Genomic DNA, 19,793 nt, shown 5'->3' with positions numbered 1-19,793 from the left:
TCAAATTGACATATGACGAAATATTCAGACATCAAAATAACAGCGGACCGATTGCAGAAAAAATATGTATAGAAATTCGAAAGTACCTACACAGAGAATACAGATTCGTGATAGCAACCGAATTTGTTGCCAATCGAATGATTCTACCTTAGTGACCGAATTTTACAGTTGTGGCTACAAAATTTTAGAAGGGGTAACAAAATATTGGTTGCTTTAACAAAAATTATTTTTTATCAACTGACATTCTGTTAATAGAACCGAAAAATTCTATGTTTGCAACCGAATCATTCGATTGGCAACAAATTCGGTTGCTACTACGAATCTGTTTTCTCTGTGTATGTATGCGATATTAATACAAAAAAAGGCAAAAAATTATTAAAAGTTTATAAAAAAAAAGGATTTAAAAATTGGCATATACGAGTATTCAATGACTAAAGCAAGTTTATAAAGCGCATTAAAATCCCTTGTATTTATACATTTACAATATACAACTCAGGTATGTAAAAACTTTAGTATCATAGATTGATATTGGCAGAATGCATTTCATGTGCAGTATGTGCCGAACTTCGTGGACAAAATGCTTAAAATTTAAAAAAATACAAAGAATCCTTATATCGGGAATGCCAAAAAACCCTTTCTACTCGATTACCGTTACCAAATTAAGTCAGACCGAAATTTACTTCACCGCTAGGATATCGTTACCGAAATTGCATCAAATACCGCTACTGTAATAATCTAAATTAGTCTTACTGTTACCTTTTTACCGTTTGGAATTGGTATCCAACATTGTTTTATAACTTTCCATCAACATTTTAAACATTCACCAAAGTCACGTCGACAGCAAAAAAAATGGTATATGTATGTTTCGTCCATATCGATAACGATTGCTAATTATTGACAGCATTTTGTACTTTAACGCGCCTTATAAAATTACAAAATACGGTCAATTCTCCAAAAAAAAATTCAAATGTATTTTAAAACATGTCAAAATAGTTAATGGACATTCTGTATTTCACTTAGTTAACAAAAGGACAAGCTGATAAACAATATTTGTTTTTGTAATTTAATTTTTTTTTTGTTAAGGTTCACAGTACTGGAATTTCCCAAGGCCAAACAAGATTGTAGCAAACTTGTATCTTCACAATTTCTGAATGTAATATTGGCGGAATGTATGCAGCAATAAAATCAAAAGTTAAATAAAAAAAAATCCTAAATTACTCAGCAAATGCTGAACAGTCATGTAATAATGCCAACAGGTTTCTTAATAAAAATAAATCCATACCAAGGCGCATTTATAGAAGGTGCCCTTCGAAGAACAGCACATTATTTTTTCATTCACTACTTTAGATGTTTGATCTATCAAATCACTTGTGTTTGTGGTGGCGAAAAATACTACAAACCCAAAAGCAAAAACAAAAACAGACAACTTTGACAGTTCAGCTATCCTTTAACAAATACAAAGTACATGTTGTATTTGTTAATAGGATTCCGAATTTCTTGTAAATATATTAAACAAAAATATGAATTACAATTTCTTTAATTTTTGTCAATTTACTTATACATATTAACAAAAACAAGTTAGAACATAATTAATTAAATTCGGAAAATATAAAACAAACTAAAAAGTAGTCAGTACATATTATGGTATTTACAAAACAATGGAAACATAGGTTTATTTTTAACAAAAACTCCCTAGCGACGATGATTTTAACCAATTAAAAAATCAATCGTCTCCTGTGAAATATTTTGTTATTCCCTAACAGCCAAGGTATAATTTTGAGTCCCTATTTAGCATAGTTTATCACTCACTAAAATTGCAAAAAATTTAGTTTGCACTATTTTTTATCAGCTTTAGTGATAATGCTTATTTCTTAACTAGCACTAAAAAAATAGTGATAGTGATAATTTTTTAACTATCACTAAACGAAGATTTAGTGCAAAAATCTGCACTACAATTAATTAGTGCAAAATTTTAACCTGCAATCAAAAAAAAAAAAGCTGCATTAAACATATTATCACTAAATTTTCAAAAATTATTAGTCATGAAATTGTTGAATCCAAATTCGAAAAATAAAAATTTTAAATATTTTTTGTTATTTTTAATGAAATATTAGTCTTAAGTATTAAATTAGTGTACAGAAATAAACTTAAACCATTTTGAACTTAAAAATTTAGTGCACAATTTGAAGTTGCAATCAAATTAGTGCATACAAAAAAGTTGCAATAAACTAAATTTTTAGGTAAACTAAATTTATTTTTTTTTTCAAAGTTGTTTATTTTTAATTGTTATTTTAAAATTTTTTAAATTTTAATTTTTTTTTAAATTTTAAATTTTTTTTTGGATTTGAATTTTTTTTTGGTGAAAAAAAAATTCTGGTTAAAAAATATTTTTTCCGATTTTGACCCATTGTAGGTCCAACTTACTAAGGTCTGATATACGTCGTTGCAAAGGTCTTTGAAATATCTATCATTAGATATCCATATTGTCTATATTAATGACTTAGTAATCCAGATATATGTATGTCAAAATTAGGTAAAAAATCGATGTTGTCCTGGGTTTTTCCTCATATCTCAGCCATTTGTGGACCGATTTTGCTGATTTTAAATAGCAAATTTCTCGAAAGCATGTCTGACAGAATTATTGATGATTTCGATCCCGACGATATCTGGGGTCTTTAGAAAATGGATTTCAATAGACGGACATGGCTTAATCGACTCCGCTATCTACCCTTCATCTTCTCACAAAGGTGAAGGGTATAAAAAGGGAATATACATATATATTTAAGAGGGTGGGTCAAAATTTTTTTTAGTAAATTTTTTATATCACATTTATAATACATTCTTATGCGAAATAATATTAACTCTGATACCAATATAAAATTTTACCATTCAAATCTGGATTTTCTTACTGTTACATTTCAGCAGAACACGTATTTACATATTACTTTTTTTATACAAATACCCTAAAAATCGAGTTTTCTTTTGTGTGGGTTAAAAAATAATATATTGTCAACCTATGCAGATCTTATGAAATTTTATGAGTGGACCATACTTAGCATTAAATATGATAGGGAAACTAAGAAAGAGCCAACAAATATAGAAATAGAAGCCATCGTTATTGGAAAACTGATATAAATATGGGAAAATTGTCAATACCTTCAGTATTTGTTAGACGAATGAAGGTTATGATACGAACATATCATTTAAAATGTAAAAAATCTTATAAAGACTCACCCGAAAATTCTTAAAGAAAAGTTGGAAAAGATCCATTGTGAAAGCAAGACTTTGTTTGATATTTCGGCATGTAAGTGCAAATATTTTCGGAAATGTACTTGCTTTAAAAAACAAAAAATACCTGCAAGAGAACGAATTTTGATAACATACCAGAGAACGGTTACACAAATGGCTATAAGTAGCCAGATACTTATATTGAGCAGTGCATCTTAACTTGAATATGATCAGTCAGATTGTGAATAAACAGAACAATTACAATTACTACCATTAAAATCTTTTTCTTGCATACGGGTGTATCACTAAATTTTTATACCCTTCAGCTTCGTGAGAAGGGTATATATAAGTTTGTCATTCCGTTTGTAATTTCTACATTTTTCATTTCCGACCCTATAAAGTATATATATTCTGGATCCTTATAGATAGCGGAGTCGATTAAGCCATGTCCGTCTGTCTGTCTGTCTGTCTGTCTGTCTGTCTGTCTGTCTGTCCGTCTGTCTGTCTGTCTGTCTGTCTGTCTGTTGAAATCAGTTTTCTGAAGACCCCAGATATCTTCGGGATCCAAATCTTCAATAATTCTGTCAGACATGCTTTCGAGAATTTTGCTATTTAAAATCAGCAAAATCGGTCCACAAATGGCTGAGATATGAGGAAAAAACCAAGACAACCTCGATTTTTGACCAATTTTTGACCTATATCTGGATTACTAAGACATTAATATAGACAATATGGATATCTAATGATAGATATTTCAAAGACATTTGCAACGACGTATATAAGACCATATTAAGTTGGACCTACAATGGGTCAAAATCGGGAAAAAAATTTTAACCCGAATTTATTTTTTAAAAAAAAAATTTTTTAAAATTTAAAAAAAAAAATTTAAATTTAAAAAAAAAAAAATTTAAATTTAAAAAAAAAAAAATTTAAATTTAAAAAAAAAAAAATTTAAATTTAAAAAAAAAAAAATTTTAAATAAATTAACCCGATTTTTTTTTTTCAAAAAAAAAATTTTTAAAAACCAAAAAAAAATTTTTAAAATTTAAAAAAAAAAAATTTTAAATTTAAAAAAAAAAAAATTTAAATTTAAAAAAAAAAAAAAATTTAAAAAAATTTTTTTTCCAAAAAATTAAAAAAAACAACTAAAAAAAAATTAAATTTTGTTTACCTAAAAATATTTAAAATTTTGAAGTATAATTTGGTGAAGGGTATATAAGATTCGGCACAGCCGAATATAGCACTCTTACTTGTTTAATTGTATATTCGTTTATTAGAAAAACTGAATGGACTGCCATTCATACACCTGTTTTAACATATTGATGGTGGAACATCAAGGCCACAAACATTTTTAGGAGAAATTGGCAAAGAACTTGAAAACTTTAAAAAAGGCCAATAGTGAAGTTTCAACCAATTCTCACGAACTTACCAGAGCTTTGCGTTGAATATATAAGTGTAGACCTTCATCTTTATATTTCAGTTGAGAACAAATCTAACAACTCTTGCAATATATATTGTAAAGGTTTACGCTCCAGTGTGGTTTTCTATAAAAACTCTTCCCAGCTGTAAAGACGGACCTCGACACCTTTTTGAACTAATCAAACTTGGCAGATATTTAGCAACACCTTTGAAGGTTTTAGCAGATCCTGAAAACTTATTAATTGTAATGTTAACATATCCCCAACAACATATTCGTGAATTAGCTGTCCATCGAAATTTGAAAAGTAGATTCACATCGTCAAACAAATTACGGCTGTTTCAGATACAAACGATAAATTTTAATGTTACGTCATACTATGACCTTTTGAAATGGGATGAACATATTACTGAATCACCTATATTAAAATCTGAAGATGAAAAAAATCGTCTTCTGTTTATTGAAGAAGGAAAAAACGGAGGAATTGAGCTATTTCAGCCCCTGTCATACTCAGGCGGTAAAGAGAGCAGTCAATAAGAGTAAAGCAACATCAACTTTGTGCAACAAAACAACAAGAGAACGATTCATCAAGCTCATATAGAATCCAGAAAATCAATACCAAAATTTGATAGCAAAAATAATTTTGTCGCTATATGAACACTTCATTATTATTTTGATTATCCTTTCTTTCACTTCTGTAAACATTTTTCTAATACTTTTTTTCTCTAAATATTTAATATGTTATATGTAATTACAATTGAATTCTATTTTTACTAATAAATACAGCTATCTGGAATAAACTTGCATATCATGCTCTATTGCCTTTTTTAATTACATTTTTTAAAAATTCAACATGAAACCGGAGGCAGAAAATAATTTCCGAATATTTATAATTTCGCACATTTTTGTCACCGTGCCCATAAAAAAACTTAAACAAAAATTTTCTTCATACACGGGTGACACACCCTAGTGTACAATAGCAGATTAGCACATGTCTTCCGATATGATATGAATGAATTTTGATTTAAACTATATAAAAATCGTTTTTCTTTTTACACGTTTAATTTAGGTGATTTTACGTAAAATACAATACATACAATATCTTTATGTGAAAGCAGCAAATATTTATAAAATTTTTGAGTAGAAAAAGCTAAACATAAAACTTCGCCGCATCTGGGTAAACTAATACTTTTTTGGTTGCTGATCAGCGGACTATATACACAATTTTAAAAATCCTAAAACCCAGTTATGTGTTGCAAACGAATTAATGGTGTCATTTTATAAAACGAAGCGTTCAGAAACGTGAGCCATTTGTATGAAGAATACTGGGAAAAGGTTTTAAACTTGAATATTGAATATATTTTTTAATGTTTGTCGTTGCGTTTTATAAAATGAAGCCCTAAGTTTTTATTTTACACAAAATTTGAATTTTTTTATTTTACACAAATTAAGAAATATAAAAAAACATCTTTATTAGTAACAAAAAAAAACTTACGAAATGACAAGAACTACACATTCGTAATTTATAATTAAAACTTAATTCATATACATACATATCCATATGACATTTCATTAGTCATCGAAAACAACTTTTTTAATATAAGTATATATTACTAAAAAAATTACAATAATAGAAAATGTACTGCCTAATTATCATAAAAACAATTATGGAAAAGTTCAATTCAATCTTTCCGTTAGGGGATTTTATATCTTCATCACCTGCCATGGCGTATTTCAAATTAATTCAATGAATGTTTTTGTATTACTTCATGAATTTTTAAAGATTTATAAATATTACAACAATGTATTTTTATTCAGGTTTTTGTATATTTTTTTTTATATTTGAATTCAAAGGAATGTGGGACTGAATAATGTGACATTTGGACAATATACTTATGTCCTTATTTTTTCTTTGGGGTGGACATTTGAAATAAAAATCATTTCCATAATTATTCCACAAGTTTTTTTAATTGAAACAGCAAAATGCGTCGCTCTTAATGAAACCCCCTTTATTTAAATAAACTAAATTCAATCAATTATAATTATGATTATTTCCCTAACTTTTAATTTTAAACTAGTTTAGAAAAAAACTAATGATAGAGTTATATAGAGAAAAGTATTACCTATCCGATGATATAATTATGTTTTCCGAAATCAAGTTTTTAATTTTTGAATTTGTCCATATTGCCGGCCTAACATGCAATGCTTTAACGTAAGTAAATTTAAATTTAATTGTTCTATTAAACAGTAGACAAATAATTATTTAATTATTGCATTTTATTATTATTTATGTTAAAATAATCGTTTATAAAATTATATTATTGCAAAATAATTAGCGGTATTCATGATGTGGAGATCTTGGCCTAGTAAAAAAGCAGAAGAGCTATTTATTGACAAACATTTCTATTTCTAACATATTTAGTTTTTAATTTGTGCTAATGTGCTCTTTTAATACATTACCAGACCAAGTACTCTACATTGCACAGTGGTTTAGTAACTTGGGAACTATTAGAGATATTGTTACGAAATTTCACATGGTTTGAGCTGAGGTGTTTTCAATTTGTTTACGTTTGTTCAGCCTCCTAGCGCTAATGGGGGCCAGTTTGTAGCCCCTCAAAGTTGGTCACCTCGGGTCTAAATTTTTTTTTACAAAAAATCGCCAAAAGTTCATTTATGATCCGAATGAGCTGAAATTTTAAATATAAATAGTCCTTGAGAAGACCTACAAAAAGACGCTTACAAGTGTATGCGTTTATTGATTTTTTTTTTTTTAATTTTGCTCTATCTTTTTATGGTTTTTTATATATGGCGGGCCTACGGAGGGTTTATTTTTAAAATATCACCTATATGGGCGATAACATTCTAAATAAAATAAAAACAACTTGCTAACAGTTATCTCTTCGGTATAAAAAGTTATACGTATCCAATGTTGGAACTTGTAAAAAGGCCCATATTTTTTTTCCAAAAAAGCCCATATACTTCTTCTATAGTAGAAACAAATTTTCTTCGGGACTATGTGGAATTTGTATATGATCCGGAAAAACAACTTAATGCAAAAGAGTGTAATGAAAAATTCGGCTTACTTAAGCGGACATATCACCCCCATACCTATCCAAACTTGGTCAATTTAAAAAAAATTCCGGTTTGAGTAAAAAATTCTAAAAAGGCAAAGCACCGATCCACAAAAAAGTTCTATATTTGTATAACCCCATATGTTTTTCATATTCACACGGTAAATAAGGTCACACTAGGCAATTTCCAAAAAAAAAAAATCAGTTTTTGGAACACATTTTCCCCGTTTTAGGAATCTACCTCTTGATTACTAAGTCATTAATATAAACAATGTGTATATCTAATGATAGATATTTAAAATACCTTTCCAACGACGTATATAACATCATAGTAGTTCGGACCTACAATGGGTCAAAATCGTGAAATATATTTTTTAACTCGACTTTTTTTCAGAAATAAATTTTTATATAGTAAAAAAAATTATTTTGGTGAAGGGTATATAAGATTCGGCACAGCCGAATATAGCTCTCTTAAATGTTTTAAATTATAATTGTAATTTTTAAAATTCCTGAAATAAAATATTTCAAAGCGAGCAAAAGTAAGTTGTAATTATAGAAAATTAGCACACATAATAATTTCGCGTTCAATATTTATGGAATTATAAAAATTCAAAAGTACTTATTCTATTAGAAACACCTGTTAGATTTTTAATTGCTTATTATATCACTTCATTCAAATTATAAGAAAATTTGTTTTCTTGTTTAAAACAAATTTTCGAACCATCAGCTGGCACCGCTTAACTTATAGATCCAAAAGAAACTGGTAGCCTCTTGGATGAATTAAAGACTTCTTTACTTCTTAATTAAATTCAGTAGGTGGCGAATCATCTGAGTGATCAATTCTTTCATAAGTGATAAATAATATTTACGAACTAAATTGAACATTTTCTTATGATATCGTTATAAATGTATATTTCTAAAGGTAGGGGCAAATATTTACTCAGAACAACGAAACACTTTTTTAGCACAAATTTGTTTGATGTTGTTTACTCTTACAATTGTTTTGTAATATGAAACAGCATCAAATAAAATAATACTTTGTTTTGAATCATCCTAAGTAAAATATGTTTTTGAAATAAATAAAAGCATTCAAATATGTATACTACATATTTTATTTATTACGTCTTTTTAGTCAAATATTTGGTCAATTCACAAGGTCTATCAGTCATATTGTCATAATGTCCTAATATATCACAACTCGGCAGCTCGGCTTAACTGACTCTTAGGCATTCGGCGAATGTCTATGCTGGTTAGTTACGATAACACAATAAACATAGCATACAGAGTGAAATATTAGGACATTATGACAATATGACATGATAAGAGACCTTGTGAATTGACCAATTATATGTATTTGATTTTTACTTTATTGCACGAAGCCTGGTTAGGTGTTAACTAACTATTAGTTGGTTTAAAAAACTGTCTATTAGTTAACAAATAAATGAAAACCTGACAATGTTTTAGCAGGCGTTGAGCTTAACAGCTTTATTGAACATAACTTTGCGATATTCGGACATTTAGATGGACAAAATTAATGAAAATGCAAACAAATTACAATTTTTCCTATACGATACATACTAATTTCAAATCGATATACATATATCGATTCCTAGACCTGACCCAGAGAAACGCGGGACACGTATAACTTTTTTTTACCGATCTAACATTTCCCGGTGGGCAGAACCCCCGCCGATCACAGACCTTACTATTTGTCGCATAGTGTAAATCAAATTATAAAAATATTTGTAGGTAGGCTCTGTAAACACTCAACATTTGAAAGGAAGACTCGAAAATATATTCATATTATCATATGCAATTTGCGAGACAGAAATGGAATACATACTGTTCTATTTTCGAATGAATCCAAATACAATTAAAAAGGCAGTGATAGATGAAAAAATTTCGGCGGCGGCTTATGAGCAACAATTTTCGGCGGCGGCTGAAAAAAAATTTAGTTTAGCTTAATTTAAACAATATAAAATTAGCTTTTTAAGCAAATTATAAGATATTTTAATGTCAATTTGTCTCAACAGTATTCCTACTTTTTATAGATACCCAAATACGCTACTTTAAATAAAAATATTTTTATTTATTAAAAATGAATTAAAAAACAAATAAATCAAAAAACAATTTATTTCTATTGGGAAAAAATATGAAAAAAAGTAATAATTGTTACGGTTCCTGACAATAATAGATGTGTTCAGATTTTATATGTATATCTCAATAAAGCTTCACACAAAACAGTAAGAATAAGATAAATGCACATAGTATATGGTAACATTGCCGCTAATTCAATTAAATAATAACTTTGTAACTTAATATTAAAAAAAAATACGATAGAAAAAAATGAGAATCGGCTAGGAATTGAGCCGCCAACCAGCCGAATAATTCGGCGGCTCCGTGGCTTGTTGAAAAAGTTCGACTGAGCGGCTTGCTTCTCTGGTGGGGATGTTTTTCAGGGCAAGGTCAAATTCATATCATAAAATATACTATGAGCGCAAAAAAAATATTTCTTGAAATACAAATTTTAATGTTTCTTATATATGTATTAAGACATAACATTATTGTTTCTATAATCTATCTTCTATATAAATAAAAATCAAATGTCGTTCGTTGGTAATTGCATCACTTGAGAACGGCCGGACCGAATTAGACAAATTTTTTTTAAAATGTTGGTCATAGTCCAACTTAGGTTCTTACGGAATGAAAAATTGACCACGCCCACTTTTTACGATTTATCGAAAATCGAAAAACGGCTGCCTCGATTTGGCTAATTTATTGTTTCAATGTTCATAGTAATCAACTCATATTTCAGACCAAAATTCGATTACTTACATAATATGTAAGTAATCACTTATTATATAATACATTTGCAAAATACATCGATCTGAGATCACTCCTATTTCTGACCAAAAATCGATATTTTATTTAAAAACTCAAAATACCTGAATTCGCTAATAACTTGGCCAATAAGCGTTTAATCAAAAAAAGAAGATCGATCTGTGATCACTCATATTTCTCAACAAAAATCAATTTTTAATATAAAAACTCAAAATATTTAAATTCGCTAATAACTTGGCCAATAAGCGTTTAATCAAGAAAAGGAGCTCGATCACTCATATTTCTCAACAAAAATCAATTTTTTATATAAAAACTCAAAATATCTAAATTCGCTAATAATTTGGCCAATAAGCTCGATCTGTGATCACTCAAATTTCTGACCAAAAATCGATTTTTTATTTAAAAACTCAAAATATCTAAATTTGCTAATAACTTGGCCAATAAGAGTTTAATCAAGAAAAGGTGCTCGATCTGTGATCACTACTATTTCTGAACAAAAATCGTTTTTTTAATATAAAAACTCAAAATATCTAAATTCGCTAATAACTTGGCCAATAAGCGTTAAATAAAGAAAAGTAGCTCGATCTGTGATCACTAGAGTGCTCCAAAAAAATAAGTACTCTTAAGGGTTAATTTCCATTTTTGTACTGTTATTGTGAATACTAGACTTCATTTTATATTTTTCTTAAGTTTCATCAAAATCGGCCCAAAAATATATAATATTTCGCTATCTTTCCATGAGAAATTCCAAATTTTGAAAAAATTTACCTTTTACCTTCACGATTTAAGGGTTAAAGTTTTCCGATTTTAGTAAAACTTCCAGACTATATTTAAAATTACCTGGACTATATTATTCTGAATAGCTTTTACTTAAAAATCATTACAGTAAGGAAATTCTGGTCATTCCCCAAAATATGGCCAAAAAATTAGTTTTTCTCGAAAATCGCAAAATTTATATCGCAGGTACGGAAAAACTATAGGAGGTATTGACATACTTTTTTCAAATTTTTATTCCCTATTATGTTGTCAATAAATCCCCATGTGATGATCAAAAAATTCTGAAATTTGTTTAACAAAATTTTAAAAAATTTGAAATTGCAGTTTTGAAACTGCCGTTAAAAAAATTTAATTTTTTTGGTCATACCTGCGAATAGGTTAACGGTATCCTACGAGGATAAAAACTCATATACAAGTAAATATGGATATATTTTAAGTAAAAATTAGCTTTTATTTTAATATTTCTCAAAATATGTTAATTTTGTTCATAAATTTCTTGTTCTAGTATCCTGAGACACGTTAATGGCTTGGCGATTTTTTAATAACTTTAACATTTTTTCACCAATTTTTGTCTTTTATATCTTATTATAACGACAATTACGTACACATTTCGATTCTTTTAAATTAAATTGTAAAAGTCAGTATTTAATGGCAAAATTTTTACAAAAACTGAAAAAATTGCATATTTTCCCCTTGTAAATGCACCTCAAAACTTCAGCGTCGTTGCGCCACCAGTTAACGTTATCCTATCATCCTAATTAGTGTTTATAAACCGGTTAACCGGTTAACCGAAAAACCGGTTTTTCTTCGAAATCTCGGTTTTTTGCAAACCGGTTAATTTAAAATGTTGATTTTCGGTTAACCGGTTTATCCGGTTTTTATCACTCGGTTAACCGGTTTTTAAAATTTAGGTTTAAAACTAAGAAATCTCATGGTTTTGTGCATTTTTTATATTTATTGTACAAACATTATTGGTCTGATTTGAAATCTAAACTGCTGATTTACAATATAAACCTATTTAGATTAATATTTTTAAGAATTACAATGATTCTAAATAGTAGAGGACGATGAGTTTACTTAAAAACTTTTTCAGAATAAATTGCACATAATGAAACTATTGAATGAAATTAAATTCCGCAGAATTCTAGAAGTTAAGCAAAATCTTAATAATGATTCATTATAAACTTAGTGATGATTTTACCAAACGTCAAGTTGAATTTTATGTGCATACCTTCTTTTCAATCAATTTGACTTCATTAGTGTGTTTTGTTCTTAAAATTTTATTTTATTATTAATTTCGTTAGCTTAGTGTACAAAGTCCTTTTCAGAAATAACAACGTTCCAAAATCCATAATTTGAAATATTTTTGAAATCTGATAATGGAGCTTTATTAATTATTTGGTGTGATTTATAATGACAAATAATCACAGCTAAGAAGAAATGCGTTTACATCTTATAGGTCCTTTTTTGGGACTTGCTACATTTTCTGTTCCATATCAGAAAAATTTAATGAATAAACCAATAATTAAAACAAGTATATTATATATTTAGTAACATATTTATACTCAATTCCATTTGACTGAGATAATAATTGTGAAATTTTTACAAAATAAAATGGACTTAGCACCTTTGTATATTTATAGTTATTTAATATTAACCATTCCTGACTAATAAAAACTAAAAATTTTAAAGCTGTATACACTTTATTGGACATTTTATGTTTTCTACATATATATGACGGTTAACCGGTTTAACCGGTTTTTTCGATGTCGGTTAACCGAAAAACCGGTTTTCTAAAAAAGCCCAATTTTCGGTTAACCGACAAACCGGTTTTTTAAAAAGTCGGTTTTTTATAAACACTAATCCTAATATTTTATACAACGTGTTTCTACAATACATAGAACAATTCTAGAGGGGGGGACCTAGAAAGTTTTTTTCGTCCATACAATCTTGGAGCTCTCTAGTGATCACTCATATTTCTGACAAAAAATCGATTTTGAATATAAAAACTCAAAATATCTAAATTCGCTAATAACTTGGCCAATAAGCGTTTAATCAAGAAAAGGAGTTCGATCTGTGATCACTCATATTTCTCAACAAAAATCGATTTTTTATTTAAAAACTCAAAATATCTAAATTTGCTAATAACTTGGCCAATAAGCGTTTAATCAAGAAAAAGACCTCGATCTGTGATCACTCATATTTCTGAACAAAAATCGCTTTTTTAATATAAAAACTCAATATATCTAAATTCGCTAATAACTTGGCTAATAAGCGTTTAATCAAGAAAAGGAGTTCGATCTGTGATCACTCATATTTCTCAACAAAAATCGATTTTTTATTTAAAAACTCAAAATATCTAAATTCGCTAATAACTTGGCCAATAAGCGTTTAATCAAGAAAAAGAACTCGATCTGTGATCACTCATATTTCTGACCAAAATTCGATTTTTTATATAAAAACTCAAAATATCTAAATTTGCTAATAACTTGGCCAATAAGCGTTTAATCCAGAAAAGGAGCTCGATCTGTGATCACTCATATTTCTGACCAAAAATCGATTTTTATATAAAAACTCAAAATATCTAAATTCCCTAATAACTTGGCCAATAAACGTTTAATCCAGAAAAGGAGCTCGAATCATTAATAATTGGCCAATAAGCGTTTAATCAAGAAAAAGAGCTCGATCTGGATCACTCACATTTCTGAACAGAAATCAATTTTTAATATAAAAACTCAAAATATCTAAATTCGCTAATAACTTGGCAAATAAGCGTTTAATCAAGAAAAGGAGCTCGATCTGTGATCACGCTTATTTCAGACCAAAATTGTATTACTTATATAAAAACTCAAAATATGTATGTATGTACTTTGATTTACATGTAATCTGTTGTTGTAAGACATTTCAAACCGCTTCTCACAAATCGAGCACAAGAATATATTTAATTTGGACAGGACTGTTGTTATATACTGTAAAATACTTTGTATTCAACATAATGAATTTGATCAAGTTTTTATTGTTAAATATGTTTTTTGTAAAATGAAAATTTTCGATCACTTCAAATATACTTTTCATACTTATTGTATCTATTTGGATAAACGTATCGCTGTTTCAATTACAATAGTTATGGGCCCAGATCCCATACGGATACAATAAAGAAATTAAAATTGAAGAGATAAAGAGGCTGATAATTTAAAATTATTTAAGAAATTTCTCAACACGGAGTTCAGGAATCCAATAATGAATTCAATGGCTGGTAGAATTCCATTATTAAATGGATCAAATTATGGAACGTGGAAGGCTCAAATGGAAGCGGTACTACACAAAAACAGATTGCTGAATATCGTGTTAGGTAAAGAAAAGACTCCAAGAGTAAGAAAACTTCCAGAAAATCCAACGGCTGAACAGGAACGTGAGTTTGAACGAGAAATGAATGCATTACAGCAGTATATCGATAAGGATATGGATGCAAGAGCAGAAATTTTAATGGCCATAGAGACAAATATTGTGACAATGGTGAAAAATTTGAAAAGTTCCAAAGATGTCTGGCAATATCTTCAAGAAACCTTTGATCGTAAGTCAATAAGGAAGAAGATAGAGTGTTACCGTAAATGTAAATGCCAGAGAATCAATCGATTTCAGAATTTTTAATTGATTTTGATGTATGCGTTTCATGTATATTGGAAATGGGAATTGAGATTGATGAAGACCTTCTTGTTGTTGTAATGCTTGATGCTTTACCAGATCGTTTTTCGGCAGTCAAAGCTGCAGTGGATACTGCAAATGAATTTCCAAAAGTAGCTGTTTTAAAATCAAAATTACTAGAAATTGGAGACAAGGATGATAACGATGCAAGCAATTCAGCATTTAAAGCTAAGTTTTTTAAAAGGAAATCCCATAATCAACAAAATAACTATAAAAATCAAGAAGAAGGTATGTCCAAAGATAAATTTAATTATAAATGTTTTCGATGTGGAAGAAAAGGTCACAAAGCTAGAGACTGTAAGACTAGTGAAAACGCTCGATATGTTGAACAGGAAACCAAAGATAGCATTTCCAATGAAGTATTAGTAACCACGACAGAAGCAACTTTTTTCACTAGTTCTTGTGAAACATGGATTATTGATAGTGGTGCGTCATCTCACATGTGCACCCAAATATCATTATTTGAAAATATAGATTCTCAGTTTAGTGGTAAAATCAGACTAGCAGATGACAATCAACTAAACATAAAAGGTATTGGAAAGGTCAAAGTAACTGTATATGCAAATGGAAAAAAGCAAGACATAGGCCTATGTAACACTCTGTATGTCCCCGACTTACGATGCAATCTTATATCAATTAGTAAATTGACTGATAATGGTTGTACGGTTGTTATGAAAGGAACAGCATAGTAGTTTATAAGGAAGGAGACAAGATAATTGAAGGAAATAAAAAAGATAACCTATAATATGTCAAGTTATTTAATAATAACGAAAATATGATGCATACAACCGAAATATCTTGTGATTCAAAAACAGAGATATGGCATAAAAGATACGGTCACCTAAATATGAACCAATTAGGAAAACTAAAGATAGATGAGATGGTTAAAGGGTTACCTGAATTGAAAAATGTTGGAATAAATTGTGTTCCATGTATTCGTGCTAAACAAACTTGTTTGCCATTTCCTCATAAAAATGAGAAATCAACTTCTGAAGTACTTACGCTTGTTCATACAGATCTTTGTGGTCCAATGAAGACTGAATCGATGGGTGGTAGTTTGTACTTTGCAACATTTATTGATGACTATTCTCGAAAAGTATTTCTATATTTTATTCGAAACAAAAGTCAGTATTTAGACAAATTCAAAGAATTTAAGAAGATGGCAGAAACACAAACAGGAAAGAAAATCAAGATTTTACGAAGTGATAATGGCGCAGAACTAGTTAGTCAGAATTTCACAAATTTCTTGAAAGAAAATGAAATCAAAAGGCAGTTGACAGCAAGTTACACACCACAGCAAAACGGTATCGCGGAAAGAATGAATAGAACATTAGTTGAAATGGCCCGTTGCTTTATGATAGAATCTGGTTTACCTATGAGTCTATGGTCCGAACTAATTAATACATCGGGATATATAAGAAATCGTTGTCCGACAAAGTTAAATGGTACTAAAACACCAGAAGAGTTGTGGACAGGCAAAAAACCAGATGTAAAATATTTTAGATGCATTGGTTGCATATCATTTGTGTTAGATAAAACAACTAAACGATCTAAGTGGGATCCTAGAAGCAATGAGCACATTCTTGTTGGTTATTCAGAGGAATCAAAAGCGTATAGATTGTGGAAAGCTGGAACCAAACAAATAGTAACAAGTAGAGATGTAAAATTTATAGAAAGCCAGATGTACAATTCTACAGTAGATAATATTCCGAGTTTTTATGAGTTTGTACCTAATGATAAAATACGAGATCAATCAGATAAAATTATAGATGACCCAAATATGAGTAATACAATTGAACAAGAATCAAATAACAAATCTACAAACCCTAGTGATCGGAAAGAGCAACCAAAAGCTAATGACAAACCCGAAGATTCTATTAAAAATCGACTTAGAAGTAGAAAAAATCAAGAGACAACTCAAATAGTAAAGGAGAACATAATAGATCCTAAAACAGTAACAGAAGCTTTGTCATCCGATTGTTCTAAAGATTGGCAAGAAGCTATGGAAGATGAATACAAGTCATTATTAAAAAATGATACTTGGTGTTTAACAGATTTGCCAAATGGGCGAAAGGCAGTTGGATGCAAATGGGTTTTCAAATCAAAAATAAGACCTGATGGAACAATAGAGAAACGTAAAGCCAGGCTAGTAGCTAAAGGCTATTCCCAAAAATTTGGATTAGACTATGTAGATACATTTGCTCCTGTAGTTCGTCAAACCTCACTCAGATTGTTATATGCTCTCTCTGTTGAACATGATTTACAATTGCGTCAATTAGATGTATCAACAGCATTCCTGAATGGAAATTTGGAAGAGGAAATATATATGGAACAGCCTGAAAGTTTTATTGAGAAGGCAACAAAAGAAAAAGTATGCAAATTAAATAAGGCCATTTACGGTCTCAAGCAAGCTGGAAGGCAGTGGTTCAAGAAAATCGATTCTGTTATAAAAGATTTTGGTTTACAACAATCACAATATGACCAATGTATTTACTTTGTTAAAAAATATGGAAAAATGATGATTGTCGCCTTATATGTCGATGATATTATAATTGCTTCTAATAATACGAATTTTATAGAAGATTTTGTAAGTCAATTAAAACATAATTTTGATATTCGAGACTTAGGAGTTCCAAAACATTGTATTGGCCTGGAAGTAAATGTGAAGGATGGAGAAATTTCAATTTCCCAACCAGGATATATTTCAAACTTGATTAAGAAATACGGTTTGGAGAATTGCAAACCTGTAAAAATTCCGATGAATCCAGGTATTAAATTGGAAAAAGAGCCAACAATTTCCGGAGAAGCAGAAAAAGTTGATGAAAAGTTTTATCAAGAAATTATTGGATCTTTACTTTATCTGTCACTGTATAGTAGACCTGATATAACGTGTGCTGTTAATATGCTATCGCAATTTTGTAAGGAACCGCGTAAACAACACCTTAATTCAGCATATCATATCATCAGATATTAAAGTCATACTAAAAATGCGGTGCTCACATATAGAAAATGTGGTTTACCACTTGTTGGTTTTTGTGATGCAAATTGGGCTCAAGATGTAAATGATAGAAAATCTCAATCTGGTTTTTGTTTTCTTCTCGCAGGTGGTCTCGTTTCCTGGGAATCAAAGAAACAAAAGGTGGTAGCAACAACTAGTGCAGAGGCTGAGTATGTGGCACTTACCGAAGCAACTAAAGAAGCCTCATATTTAGGGTATATTTTGAATGAACTTGGCTATTCCAACCACTCTCCAGTGATGATAAACACAGATTCTCAAAGTGCTCAAAGAATGGCAGAATTTGGTGCTCATCATTCTCGTACTAAGCATATACATTACAAGTATCATTTTGTGAAGGATGCCATAGAACAAAATATAATTAAATTGCAATATCTACCAACTGATAAAATGTTAGCCGATGTTTTAACTAAACCTGTACCTAAACCTAAACATGTATTTTGTTGTAATAATTTTGGAATTATAAATTCATAATGTTGAGGAGGCATGTTGTTATATACTGTAAAATACTTTGTATTCAACATAATGAATTTGATCAAGTTTTTATTGTTAAATATGTTTTTTGTAAAATGAAAATTTTCGATCACTTCAAATATACTTTTCATACTTATTGTATCTATTTGGATAAACGTATCGCTGTTTCAATTACAATAAGGACAACGTCTGTCGGGTCAGCTAGTGACGGAATAAAAATAATGTTCGTTTTTGTTGTTTAGGGATTGCTATAACTTGCAGAAATCTCCAATATTTAAAACTTGAAGACTTAATGGAAATTATTCCATTGACGAGACCTTTGTCAGTACAGGATTGGTTGCGTGATTCACAATTACAATCGTTGTTTGTGCGTGAATGTTGGTTTTGGTGATGGATTTGTATTTATATTTCAGTAATTTAATTTTATATTAACTTGTGATATTGAGATCTATTTAAAATAAAAGGATATTATTTATAATTCAATTATTTTATAATACATAAATATATTAGGCTGAACATTTTTGTTGTAAGCCTGATTGGCATCGTTATAATTTTAATTCATTGTTGGAAAAAGTATAAATACAATTTTTAAAATTTCAAATTAAGAAATCAAATTCATTTACAATTAGGTGCTGTTTTTCTATAGCGAACGAGTGCTTTGTGAGAACGTTTTACATGTATTTTGTTTTTGTTACAATAACAAAACACATGTTAAATTTCCACTCAAAGTACTCGTTCGCTATAGAAAAACAGCACATTAGTTTTCTATAGTTTAAGCAAACTTTCATGTATTTATATATCGATGGCTTAATATTAAAAAGGCGTAACTCGATTTCTTGTTACTTTACAGGAACAAGGAAAAACTTAATAAAATCCATACAATTTTAGATATAAAAAAAGTTTTAATGCAATTTTTAATAAGAAGAAACATCACATTTTATTTCTAATTTAAAATCGGGCACACACCAATAAAGTGGAAAGTGTTCTCAGGTTCACGAAGATTAAATATAGTACATAAAGTAGTAGTGTTGTTGCTAAAGCTTCTAGCGTTTAATTTTAGTATTAATTTTTAATTTTTTGCTTTAATTATAATACTTGAGATACTTGAAGATAAATTTGTGGTGAGAGAAGCCATACCATTAAAATTATGTTGTGAGTAGAGATCATGATGCTAGGAGATTGTTGTATTTAAAATTTAATTTTCGAGTTCTTCAGTTCTAAGTAGGTTTAAAATAGGTTTCCAATAGGCACACAATGGTTGGCC

The sequence above is a fragment of the Calliphora vicina genome, chromosome 1, assembly GCF_958450345.1.
Source record: "Calliphora vicina chromosome 1, idCalVici1.1, whole genome shotgun sequence".
Classification (NCBI taxonomy): Eukaryota; Metazoa; Arthropoda; class Insecta; order Diptera; family Calliphoridae; genus Calliphora; species Calliphora vicina.
Note: the sequence above shows the minus strand (reverse complement) of the source record.